The sequence below is a fragment of the Drosophila suzukii genome (assembly GCF_043229965.1).
Source record: "Drosophila suzukii chromosome 2 unlocalized genomic scaffold, CBGP_Dsuzu_IsoJpt1.0 scf_2c, whole genome shotgun sequence".
Classification (NCBI taxonomy): Eukaryota; Metazoa; Arthropoda; class Insecta; order Diptera; family Drosophilidae; genus Drosophila; species Drosophila suzukii.
The window spans coordinates 3,077,071-3,088,242 of NW_027255896.1; the positions used below are offsets into that span (position 1 = coordinate 3,077,071).

At 37.8% G+C, this 11,172-nt stretch overlaps 1 long non-coding RNA gene across 2 annotated transcripts; it reads right to left on the reverse strand.

The window, feature by feature from the left end:
• Positions 1-7,883: 7,883 nt before the first annotated feature.
• On the reverse strand, positions 7,884-10,303 carry LOC139354521 (uncharacterized). Of its 2 annotated transcripts, none has more exons than XR_011605487.1 (3): positions 9,976-10,303; positions 8,458-9,182; positions 7,884-8,399 (listed from the first exon to the last, which is right to left on the reverse strand). It is a non-coding gene; the product is annotated as an uncharacterized lncRNA (long non-coding RNA). The 2 variants fall into 2 exon arrangements; XR_011605486.1 differs by having other exon boundaries at positions 7,884-8,402.
• Between the last annotated feature and the right edge of the window lie 869 nt (positions 10,304-11,172).

Genomic DNA, 11,172 nt, shown 5'->3' on the forward strand with positions numbered 1-11,172 from the left:
CAAATTAATTTATAAACCGGGATCTACTGATGTAGTTGCTGACGCCTTATCAAGAATTAAAATTAACAACCTAACTGACAGTAACGAGACGGTCTCAGATTAAAACACTCAGCATTCAGCAGAGAGTAGTTTTGAGAATGTTATACAAGAAACCCGCAAACCCTTCAACCAGTTTAAGCAACAATTGCTAATAGCAACGGGAAGGTATACAATACATGCGATGGTCAATATATTCGGAAATACTAGACATATAATATATAAAAATTTTAAGGGAATATATTCCACCCAACATAACAATAGGTGTTCACTGTACTTTAAAAGACTTATTCAAAATTCAAAGTCCACTTAAAGAAAATTTCACGAATAAATTCCCATATACAAAAATATTTGTCCAAGATGTAGAAAACCCTGAAGACAGAGTATTAATACGACTGGACGAAAATTACAAACCAATTAACAGACTATACTATTGGCCAAATTTGAACAAAAAACTTCAGGAGTACATAAAGAACTGTACAATTTGTAATAGTAACAAATATAATAGACACCCTGTACTAGTTCCTATTGGTCAAGCACCCACCCCAAATAAAGAAGGAGAAAATCTGCATATCGACATTTTTTACGCTCAGAATTTAATGTTCATTACTTGTATAAATTCATATTCAAAATACTTAGTTGTAAAGGAGATCCAAAATAAAATAATCCAAAATAAATATTGCAACAATTTCCACTAGCCTAGTTTTCATCAACACAATTTAAATCCTTCGTACAAGGATGCGGTATTAATTTATATTTCGCGGATCCCCGCCATATTATTCTGATTTATAATCTGATTCATATGATTATTCTGAAATTATAATTAAAGCAGCTCAGAAATATAACATGACAATACTTTCCATTACCAACCAACGACCGTACGATATATTATACAATTAAATCGAACATGATACAATTCCACAGTTATCAAAACAGGAACAAGAGAAAATGTTAAATTCTCACAACAAAGGCAGAAAGGAGAAAAAACACGGGGAAAGAAATAAGCTTTACTCTAGATATAAGAAACAAGTAGTTAAGGAGAATTTACAAAATAAGGTTATCATAAACAACAGAAATCGTACGGTTCATAAAGATAACATCAAATCTTAAACACAGTTTGTCTTAAATTACAGAAAATGAATTCAATAATATTTGTATTGTTGATAGTAGCGGCCACCAATTCCGAAATAATGGGTTACACGAACCATGATTTTTTCCTCTACAAGGACACAAAAGACATTCTTATTTATGATTCATACGCTGACCTATTTCATATAACTAATTCAAGTTTATATAACGACATAATCAAACTCGAATCAACACACATAAACAAAAGTAATCAGAATTTACAGTGGGAAATTTCCTATGATTTAGATATTATTAAAATGCTTCTCTCACAAACTTTACCAAGTAGGGCAAAAAGAGGAATCAATGAAATAGGCATAAAAATAGGATAGCAGGGACTCCCGATCATGATGATTTGATAACGGCCCAAAATAAAATTGATGATTTAATCCAAAATAATAACAATCAGTTTGTTATTAATTCTAAATTATTTAAAGAAATAAAAACCCAATCTGAGAATCTTCAAACAGTTCTTTCAAACCAAGAACTTCTATTCAGAAAATACCGTCTTCGCTTACTCACTTACGATCTGATGAATTTAATGGATACAATTACAATTAGCAAAAATAGATGTTTTCAACTCTAAAATTCTAAACGCTGAAGAAATCCAAGAAATATATAAACTCGAACAGAAACCTGTAGTAATTACTGACATATTAGATATATCAAAATTTAAAATCGCCATACACCAAGAATTAATTGTAATATATAAAATACCCCATCATAACAAACCGTTGCGAAGTGTATAACGCAAGATCCATCTCACACAATGATGGAAAACTGTTAATTGATAATCATGTCGCTAAATGTAACAATAGATATTATGTAATTTTTAATTTTAAGACAGAAATATTTAATAATGATGGCACTTTAAGTCCAGAAAATACTTGTTTTACTAAGCTACTAAATGGAGAAAAATCCCCTTGTAATAAAATCAGGGAATGTAATAAAAAAATTTATGTAATCCGAGAAGGAACCATTTTTATAAATGGTTATAATACTGTTAATGATACTCATTTAAATGGGTAATTTTTAATTTTTTTAATTCAAATAAAACAAACACAAATTCCAATAACGTTAATACTGATCATATTAACTTTAATATATCTAATTATCACGTTTGTATTTAAATTCAAAAAATATCTAATATTTAAACCACGGCAAATTCATATTGAAATAGCCCCCGAAAATAATATGTCCGAAAGTGAAAATACCACAGAGGATGAACTTATAGTCGAATTGACAAATCGTCTAAATGAGTCGTGACGATTCAATTTAGAAGGGGAAGAGTTATCCAGGTCATGATCCCAGCCTCCTTACCCAATTTATAAACAATCTCTTCATATACAATATCTTATAAACAATTCTTAGCTGGGAACCCCTTACTCAGCTTTCCCACAAAATCCCAATTAGCTCCCCCACTTCAATCGAAGTTCATTATTAAGATTCAATTGCGCCGCGGTCCTCCTAACACAAAACTAAGCTGGGTCCAGCTAATGTAAACACAAGCATTCGGTCGACACCCGGCGAGCCCCAAAACTGCAGCGCAATCGAGCAGAGAATTTAATCATCTGATTTCCCGACTCTCTTGAGTCCAACCCTTTTCCAGTTCCTCAATTCTCTTAAACCGAGGTTTGTTTATCAGATAATCGGCCCTTGGCCAGGCAGTCCGTTCTTGCATCCGAGAAGATCGGTTCTTTAAAAGAATAAAAGTCGGTATTAAGGAAAAGTTGTAAAGTTGTAACTTAGTGAATAAAATATAAAAATAAATTTTTTTAAATTATTCGCAAGTGAAATAATTAATTTGCATGCGTTTAGTGCGAGTGGGATCGAAATTTTAAAAGTAAAATCTTAACGCCAATGGAGCCCTGTATACTTTACTTTTATTTCCCTTTTCCCAAAACTCAACAGCAGCAACATCCCGAGGAAAGCGCTTTGATCGTTGGATTTTAAAGCATGCGGTGAGTCCATTTTCTACGCCTTTAAATTTCGAAAACGGGGAATAGGGAAATAACGCATGTTGCTCAAAAGACAACGAAAAAGAAGTAACGAGAAGAAAATGGGAAAATAAGAGCGAATAACTTACGATAAAGTCTCACCGAGCCTGGAAAGGTATGAACTGGAAGTTCGATCGCACCTAGTCGCATGATTCTTGATTTTGTGTTTGTTTTATGAAATAAGGCATTGCATTCTAGTCAAGCTACATTGGAGTTTATGAAAACGTATTAAAACCAGATGACCTACATTAAGCCTATCTTAAATTTATCAAAGTTTTATCCTTATGTTAACCTGATATGGCCCGAATGGAAATTTAGTTTATATTTCTCTTTGCATGCTTGCCTTTCACCTTTTACCGTTATTATTATTGCCTATGTTCAGGGAAATGAAGTTTAACATCCTGTTTACAATTTTAAGTACCAATTGTAGTGTGTAATAAAAATTTTAATAATGTTCTAAGAAATTTTGGTTTGGTAGCAGCCAGTTTAGCGATTTGTAGGATACCACTTGATGAAAGGGGTCGCTCAGGCTATGTCCACAATGGGGTTGAGAGACCATAGGAAGGGTGGGCGAACTAGGGACCTCAAAAAACCCTAAGGAGGCCTTTAAGGGAGTAGATGGCAGAGATTTAGAGGCAAATGTTTGTGTGTGTCTATGTCCGTCAAATTAGCGTCGGCCTGTTAGCAACGAAAGTGGAACGGTGGAATTTGGAACATTGGGGCTCCTTTTATTTTTAAATTTTCTCGCTTTTTGGGGACCAAATCGAAAAATCTTTTGAAAAATCGTGTCCCCACAAATTTTTTAACTGCTCCCCTCACAGAGGTTGTGCCAATATTCACGATAAGCCAAACTATTAAGGGTTAATTCAAGCTCCTTGTCTGAAAGTTTCATCAAAATCAAACCCACAGTTTTCGAGAAAATAGCCTAACAGGGACGCAACCTCGGATTTTCCCCATACAAAAAAGGGTGGCAAAAATGAAATTACCTACGGCTCCACTCCTAGAAGTTGTGCCAACATGCACGGTATATGGGTAGATAGGGGATAATCTAAGGTGTGTTCTGTGAAAGTTTTATCAAAATCAAACCCACAGATTTTGAGAAAATTGCTTTACAGTTGGGGGTGCTAAAAAGGTTAATAAAAGGCCGTCTAATCCAGAAAATGAACCATTGGATACTAAGACATGAACCACAATGTAAACAGCTTAGCCATGACAATCATTCGACGCTAACTTTCTATAACTTTATACAACTTTCACAGAGGTTGTGCCAACTTGCACGGTATCGCATTCGAAGGGGCACCATTTTAGCTAATTTCTGAGTTATGTTCAACGAATGTTTTTATTTATGTAAATTAGAGTTACTTTAAGGCTTCCTTCTCGTCCCACGGATGCTTCGCTATCTTTCCCGCGCCATCTGCAGCCCAGCTCCGAGTCCCAATAGGCTGGCCAATAATGGCTGGTGATGGCTCCTCCAGCTGTCCCTTAGCGGGCGACCATATTTTCTCCTCCCGCTTTAGCTGTCAAGTAGCTGGTGGAGGTGGAGTCCTCAATGGAGAGCTCGTCGGAGATCGAACGATGTCCCATGTTCCTTCCCACTGGGATTCTTTAGTGGATCTCTTACAGCGCTTTAACTATTCTGCAGATTTGCCCCGTTGTGGTATTGCTTCCTGTCGGTCAAGTCCCACAACAATGGGCAACAGCTTGGATAAGGCGTCCTTTTTCATCTGCACTGACCTCCTTTATCCGTTTTTGGTGTTTTTCTTCCATTTTTCATTTTTAAATTCCCCACCGCTTATGCACGAACACCGCCAAAGATTAAATTGCTTATTCTTTGGGCCGCGGCTAACGGAGTTCATCGAAAATTCACTCGCGAAATCTGGTATTTTTTCTGGTATTTCCTTAGCTTATCTGAGTACCCCGCTGAAAAACAGACCTGACGAAAACCTTTAGACGCGTATTTGCCTCTCGCTCACTCCTATGGTTAGCTCGCGGTTTTCGTCGATCTGAGTACTAGACTTAAACAAGAGAAAACGCTCGATGGCATCGGCTATCAAATACCCGTAACTGAGCTAAGAAGAGCACGATGGAGATGTAGATATGCAGCAAAACGACTGTTCACAATTGCACACCTCGCAGCGGCGCCACCTAGCGTCGATTTCATTATTTGCTTATAACTTTTTAATCAGTCAGATTTCGACAATTTTTGGCGTGTATGTTGATATTAATAACAAAAAATTGTTTTTACACATTTACAAAATCCTCAAATATATGGGCGCTTGACAGGTTTTGCGCGGGCGTTTGTGGGTGGGTTTAAAAAGTTTGCGTTTTAAAAGAGTATATAATAAATGTTAAAATAATAAAAGTCAATAAACGAAAAGGTTTTATTTGAAAACAAAAAAGGACGCTTTGGTATAATGCCACGACTATAAGGTCCCCTTACTTAGCTTAAGGAAGCAAAAGGAGATGGAAATATACCAGCAGCAAAGCGACAATGGACAGCGCCACCTACTCGCGATCTTAATGTATGGTAATGTGGCGGCAGACAGATTGAGGCGTTATGGGTGTTAGTGGGGTTTAGAGCGGGCCAACTTTTTTTAGGTATTACTAAGACCTATAAATTTCAGTTCAAATTTAATATCTGGCTTATAAACTGTGGGTGCCAGAGTTTGGGACGCTTTGTGGGCGTTAGAGTGGGCGACGCTAGCTTTTTTAGGTCAATCAAAAGGTATTGATAAGAACAATACATTTCAGTTTTAAAATATTTTTCGATTATGTAAACTGTAAGAGCCACAGTTTTGGGAGGTTTGTGGGCGTGGCCTATTCGCTTAACAAACTTGCACTGCATACGAAGATAGGGAATCTAAAACTGAATTTAAGCCCTCTAGCTCACACGTACAGACGGACAGTCGGACGGACGGACACACGGACATGACTAGTTCGATGGAGCCCTTATAAGGCTCCTCAACCACGAAACGCAAAGTACAATAATAGTAAGCTCGTTAAAAAATGATGAATTGAAATACTGAAATTCTTTTTCAAAAAAATCCCTAAACGCCATGTACAGAAATCTTAAACTCGTAAAAAATGTGTGTTTATAAATGGGGTCCCTCTTTCAGCTGAAGCGGAGTTGGTAGTACTTTTTCACGTCTCAACCTTGCACGTGCAACTCCTGCAAAAATTGGTTCAAGAGGACTTTGGTCGCTGAAGAAAAAACTCCCTCTGTCTGAATAATGTATTGTTCTTCCTTGCTTCTCCATAGACAAAGTAAAAGCCTGTTTACACTAGCTTGGAAATATGGAGTTTGGGGCTATTTGGTTACCTCATTTTTATTATACATAGGTCCACTCCCAATTTTCAAATCCGAAAGATTAACACAGTCTCGAATTTCCCAGATGTGTTTAGAAATTTATTTCCGAAGGAACTGCATGGCTTGACCGGTCCACGAAAGGAAAGTAAGTTCTGGCCAAAAGAATTTTATTACGTTGTATTCATATAGCACCCTTCTTAACAGAACCACCAATAATACGATCTCCGACGAGCTCTCAATAGAAACATCCTTTGAACACTCCTTGTATGTTTATTTCTTTGCGCACCAGCAGATTGGTCTTTTTTAAAGCCTAGTATTCAGATCGGCTAAGAGTTTCACTAGCCGAAAAATCTTGTTCTTTGTAGTGTGACCGAAGTTTTTAAAGGTTACCCACAATGCAACTGGCTTGGTCTTACTGTCAAGCAACTAGGTTTGTTGACAAACGGAAAACAATCCAATTGGAGTAATTTAAAAAAGAAGAGTCTGCTGGTGCACAAAGAAATTCAATTAAAAACAAGGAAGAACGCTATAGTCGAGTACCTCGACTATCAGATACCCGTTACTCAGCTAAAGGGACCAAAGGGAAACGGAGATATGCAAGCAGCAAAGCGAGATTAAAATGCGCCACATACCGGGGGTAGACAGATTTAATTTATTTTTTTTCAATCGATAGGTATTGGTCTCATACATAATTTTTTATCTAGCATGAAAATTGTGGGCGTCCCAGGCTTTAGAGTGGGCGTGGCACTCCTCTGAAACAAACTTGCGCTGCGTAAGAAGCTCAGGAATCTGCACGCCAAATCCCGTTACTCAGCTAAAGAGACCAAAGGGAAATGGAGATATGCAAGCAGTAAAGCGAGATTGAAATGCGCCACCTACCCGCGATCTCAATATATGGATATGTGGGCGGTAGACAGATTTAGGCGTTATGGGCGTTAGAGTGGGCGTGGCAAACTTTTTTTGGGGTCAATCGATAGGTATTGACGAGACTAATACTTTTGAGTTAAAATTTTTTATCTAGCATAAAAATTGTGGGCACCACAGATTTGGGCGGTTTGTGGGCGTGGCATCTTCGCGTAACAAACTTGCACTGCGTACAACGCTACGGAATCTAAATCTGAAATCCCAATTCTCTATCTTCTATAGTTTCTGAGATATCCGCGTTCATGTTTACGATTTTTTGAAGTTTGTGGGCGGCTTGTGGGCGTGGCAAACTTTTTTTGATTCAATCGATAGGTATTGATAGGGACAATACATTTCAGTTTAAATTTTATTCTAGCATCATAACTGTAGGAGCCACAGTATTGGGCGGATTGTGGGCGTTAGAGTGGGCGTGGCACATTGCTGCAACAAACTTGCGATGCGTAAGAAGCTCAGGAATCTGCATGCAAAATCTCAATAGCCTAGCTCTTATAGTTTCCGATATCCCAGCGTTCATCCGAACAAACAGACAGACGGACAGACGGACATGGCTAGATCGTCTCGGCTAGTGATCCTGATCAAGAATATATATACTTTACGGGGTCGGAAAGGCTTCCTTCTTCCTGTTACATACATTCCGAGGTATACCCTTTTACTCTACGAGTAACGGGTATAATAAATGGAATATTCAGCGAAAGTTTTTATTCATTTACTTTAGTAGTATAAAGCTTCCTTCTCGTCACACGGATACTTCGCCACCTGCAGTCCAGCTCCGAGTCCCAATAGGCATATTGGACCTTGAGGAAATGGAAGCCGGATTGGAAACGGGGTTTATCCGCTGATGCTGCAGAAAGTCGCCCAGCATCCTGGCAGTGGCTGGCTATGGCTTCTGCAAATGTTCCTTAGCGGGCGCCCTATTTTCCTTCAGCTCCGCTTGAGCTGTTAAGTAGCTGGTGGTGGTGGTGTACGGAGTCCTAATGGAGAGGTCGTCGGAGATCATGGGACTGTTGGTTCTGCTAAAAATATACTTGTATTAGTACAACGCAACCAAATTCTTTTGACCAGTCCCACTCGGCATGTTCCTTCCACTGGGATTCTCTAATGGATCTTCTCCGGCACTTTAACTATTCTGCGGATTTCCCCCTTTTGTGGTATTGCTTCCTGTCGGTGAAATCCCACAATAAATGGCAACAGCTTGGATTAGGCGTCCTATTTCATCTGCACTGACCTCCTGCAGTCGATTTTGGGATTTTCCTTCCATTTTTAATTTTTTGTTTCCACATCGCCTTTACACGAACACCGCCATAGATTTAATTTCTTATTCTTTGGGCTAACGTCGTTCATCGAAATTCGCTCGGTAAATCTGGTATTTTTTGGTATTTCCTTAGCTCATCTGAGTACCGCGCTGAAAACAGACCCGACGAAGAGCGTTAGCCGCGTATTTGCCTCTCGCTCACTCCTAGGGTTAGCTCGCGGTTTTCGTCGATGTGAGTACTATGCTTTAGTAATCAGACTGGCTAACAGTTATTCAACTCGCGTTCTTTGTAGTGTGACCGAAGTCTTCATAGTTCATCCGGAATAAATGTAGCATGGTCTTTCTGGGTATAGCTGAATTTTTTCACAAACGCAAAAAAAAAGTAAATGGAGCAATTAAAAAAGATGACTGTGTGTGGGGTTCCACCGGACACCAGCAAATATGAGATCTTGTTTTTGGCTGGATTTGACTGATAACATAATTGAAAAATCCGAAGTTCAAAAACTGGACATCATATAGATTCCAGCCCACTTGGGTATCCCTTTAAACGAAAAGAATGATTATATAGCTAAGTTTGCAGTTAGGGACATTAACATTAAACTTAACACTAAGGAAGCCTTAAGAGGGGTTTCAAAGGTCTTGAAAAACAGATTGAATTAAGAGTAAAGGATTAAGTGTGTAAGTAAAGGGTCTAACCTAATAAACGCATTTCCCAAAATTCCCAAAAAAAATCGTGGCATCACGATATTAAGTGGAATAAAAAAAGCACCAAAATTCTAGATACATTAATGACAGGACATACATAAGACTTCTCTATGCAGGAAAAAGGCTGTGTACTCATATCTGTGTGAAACATGTAATGTAGCTGAATATGCCGAGCATCTAAGTTTTGACAGGCCAAAATTTACCAATGGCCGTAAGTAAAATTTAAATTTGTTCAAACTTTTTCAGAATAAAGAGCCAGAGCTGGTCATTTTCATAAGCACCGCGAATTTACATTTCAAGTTTACATCTTTATCTGGACTTTATAAATCACCCATCAAATTTGTTGGTAGCTAACAAACAAATCAACTTGTCATACTCAATTCACTGGAAGTTTTGCTAAAAAACCACCGCCAGTGTTTGTAAAGAATACTGTCTGCAAAGGGTAGCGTGTGAGACTGGGTACCTATCCAGGACTGTCATTCCAATAGAAAAGCGACTACATATCGTCAAAGGGGGCATATCTCGAACACGCTCTCAAACCACACCTTGTCTACGTGGGCATACACTACTGTATTAATTGTCCTCATTCTCATTAGATAATTAGATGTTGAACCCAGAAAAATACTTACTTAAAAATACAGCCACGGCAAGATCTTTATTATTCGATGATCAAAATTAGAGTGTCTTACAACTAGCTATTCGCGACAGCGCTGCCTGCAAACATTGGCAGAGGCCGTCATGTGTATATCAAAGTATATGCTCACAAATGTATGACATGTTGGCTGATAGCAGCGAGAGCGCGAGAGAAGTCGTACATGCATTTCTTGTATGTGTCTGCACTCAGGCCCTGGGAATATGCTGACACTAGCACTTCCCATAAGTTGAGTTTTGAGGCGCGTTCATATTTCGGTTGGCCGCACGAGTTTAGCGGCCTGGATTGTAGCGGCCTTGTATTTGTTTAAGTACACTGTAACACAATGTTGGTATCTGTACAGTGGGTACTCGCTACCATGCATACTACAACTGCCTCCTTTTGAAAAATAACGTAATGTAATGAAGGTATTTTCTAAGGAATAGGATTTTTTTTTTAAATTTTAAAACGTAGTAACATGAAATTATTTCTAGTTATTAAAATTCTATTTTAGAACCTTTATATTTGAAAATTATAGAATTTATTTTGTATCGGAAAAGAAATATAACAAAATTGGAAATCATTATATTATTCAAAACAAAAATTTTGTTTGAATCAGAAAATATGGATATCATATTGTTTTTTTGTTTTTATATATATATTTATTTTTTTTTGTTTATTTATTTATGGTATTTATTCTATGTATTGCCATACGCAAAAATTGTATAAAAGTGATTATTAAATAAAAGTTTTTAGCCTATCCTTACTTACTGTTTGTTTCTTTTTTTATTATTTGAAATTACTATGTTATCTTTTTCTTCAATACTTTCAGCCTTATAGAGTCCAGTATTTTTAAAGTCTAGCTTATGCCCCGTTTCATTTTTCAAGAAAACCTGATCTCCTATTTGTAAATAAAAATCTAAGGTATTTTTGTCATAGCTAATTATACCCGTTACTCGTAGAGTAAAAGGGTATACTAGATTCGTCGGAAAGTATGTAACAGGCAGAAGGAAGCGTTTCCGACCCCATAAAGTATATATATTCTTGATCAGGATCACTAGCCGAGTCGATCTAGCCATGTCCGTCTGTCCGTCTGTCCGTCTGACCGTCTGTCCGTCTGTCTGTCCGGATGAACGCTGAGATCTCGGAAACTATGAGAGCTAGGCTATTGAGATTTGGCGTACAGATTCCTGAG